Raw genomic sequence first — 2,500 nt, 5'->3', positions numbered from 1 at the left:
GTCTCGTATAAGGTCTTTGCGTTGCAGCTGTGGTTGTCGTTGGGGATCTGGTCGTAATGCGCGGGGAAGTGAACGCCGCTGGAGCATTAGTGGTCCTCTGGGAGGCCGCGGTCGTTCTGGCAGTTGCTGCCGGTGCGGGCGTCGTCTTGGGCTTGATCTTCATGAATTCGAAGAAGGAAAATCCGTTGTTGGAGAGGATGTCGTTTTCCGAGATTTCCCTCCCCTGCGTGACGTCATTTCCGGTTTGTGAAGGTGCCAGGTAGCCGTTTTGTATCTGATTGATATTATTGCCTCTGTTATTATTATTATTATTACTAATACCGTTGAGATTTTGAATCGCAGGTGCTCTGTTACTGTTATTCCCGTTGTTCGTGTTGAAGTTGTTTCCGTTTGTATTTCTGCTCGGATTTCCGTACATATTGTTCCCGATATTTCTGTTAGCATTATTATTGTTCACATTTCTGTTGTTGATATTTCCGTTGTTATTATTACTGTTTAAATTTCCGTTGTTACTGTTTAAATTTCCGTTGTTACTGTTGAAATTTCCATTGAGGTTTCCGTTAATGTTGTTTCTATTCGCATTTCTGTTAGAATTTTTATTTCCATACATGTTATTAACACCGTTTATGGTATTCCTGTTGCTTCCGCCAAGGTTGTTCACAATGCCGTTGTTACCGTTGAAATTTCCCGTCCCTCCGTTTGCATTATTTCCGTTGTTTATGTTTCCGTTCCTGTTGTTTCCGTTTGTATTACTGTTCGAATTTCCGTACATAATATTCCCGTTGATTCTGTTGGCATTATTAATACTGTTTCCGTTATTCCCGTTGCTGTTTCCAATACCCGTTGCTCCATTACCGTTATTTCCGTTACTGTTTTTGTTGTTTGCGTTTCCTTTCTTGTTAATGTTTCCGTTGTTCCCGTTGGGATTACTGTTGGCGTTCCTGTTGTTTCCATTAATAGAGTTGACGTTTCCATTGCCGTTTCCGTTATTTCCGTTCGTATTTCTGTTTGAATTTCCATTGCCGTTTCCGTTAAAAGAGTTGCCGTTTCCGTTATTCCCGTTCGTATTTCTGTTTGAATTGCTGTTTCCGTTATTCCCGTTCGTATTTCTGTTTAAATTGCTGTTTCCGTTATTTTCGTTCGTATTTCCGTTTGAATTTCCATTGCCGTTTCCGTTATTTCCGTTTGAATTTCCATTGCCGTTTCCGTTATTCCCGTTCGCATTTCTGTTTGAATTGCCGTTTCCGTTATTCCCGTTCGTATTTCTGTTTAAACTGCCGTTTCCGTTATTTCCGTTCGTATTACTGTTTGAATTTCCATTGCCGTTTCCATGAAAAGAGTTGCCGTTTCCGTTATTCCCGTTCGTATTTCTGTTTAAATTGCCGTTTCCGTTATTTCCGTTCGTATTTCTGTTTGAATTTCCATTGCCGTATCCGTTATTTCCGTTTGAATTTCCATTGCCGTTTCCGTTATTTCCGTTCGTATTACTGTTTGAATTTCCATTGCCGTTTCCGTTATTCCCGTCCGTATTTCTGTTTAAATTGCCGTTTCCGTTATTTCCGTTCGTATTTCTGTTTGAATTTCCATTGCCGTATCCGTTATTTCCGTTTGAATTTCCATTGCCGTTTCCGTTATTTCCGTTCGTATTTCTGTTTGAATTTCCATTTCCATACATGCCATTTCTGTTATTTTCGTTTCCGTTTGTTCCTCCGTTACTATTGTTATTTACGTTTGCAGAAGCACTGTTTGGATCTCCATTGTCATTTCTATTGTTATTTCCGTTAGAATTTATGTTAAATCCGTTAAAATTTCCGTTATTTGCGTTAGAATTTCTGTTGTTCAGGTTCTTTACGGTGCCCGTGTTGGTTATACTGTTAATACTGTTAGCATTAACTTTATTTATGATACCATTACTGTTGGAAGCAATGTTGTCATTAACAGGCTTCCTGTTGTTATTAAAGTTCCCGATGACATTATTGAAACCGTTGTTGTTGAGGTTCCCGTTGTTTCTGTTGAGAATTCTGTCAAAGCCGTTGCTAAACCCGTTGTTAACGCTTTGTTTATTTCCGTTGTTTCTGTTGACTGCGTTGTTGATGTTCCCGTTTCCGTTGATTCCACTGTTGCCTATATTACCATTGTTGCCGTTTGCGTTTCCATTATTGCTGTTATTGATTAAGTTTCCTGCGTTTCCGTTGTTATTGTTGTTGCTGTAACCTGCATTGCCGTTATTTCTGCCGCCTCCATTCCCGTTGTTGCCGTTTCTGTTGCCTGAACCGTTGTTATTATTTGAATTTCCCGCATTGTTGTTGTTATTTATGCTTCTTCCATTGCCGTTGCCGTTGTTATAATTCATGTTGCCTGCATTATTATTATTATTGTTTCTGTTTGCGAAATTGGCAATGAAACTGTTGCCGTTGCCTACATTACTGTTGATGGCGATGTTGTTTCCGTTAACAGTATTCGCGGTGTTGCCATTCCCATTCCCGTTGTCATTCCTGCC

Source organism: Penaeus vannamei, chromosome 10, assembly GCF_042767895.1.
Source record: "Penaeus vannamei isolate JL-2024 chromosome 10, ASM4276789v1, whole genome shotgun sequence".
Lineage (NCBI taxonomy): Eukaryota > Metazoa > Arthropoda > Malacostraca > Decapoda > Penaeidae > Penaeus > Penaeus vannamei.
The sequence above is the reverse complement of the archived record's forward strand: the minus strand, read 5'-3'. Positions refer to the sequence as shown.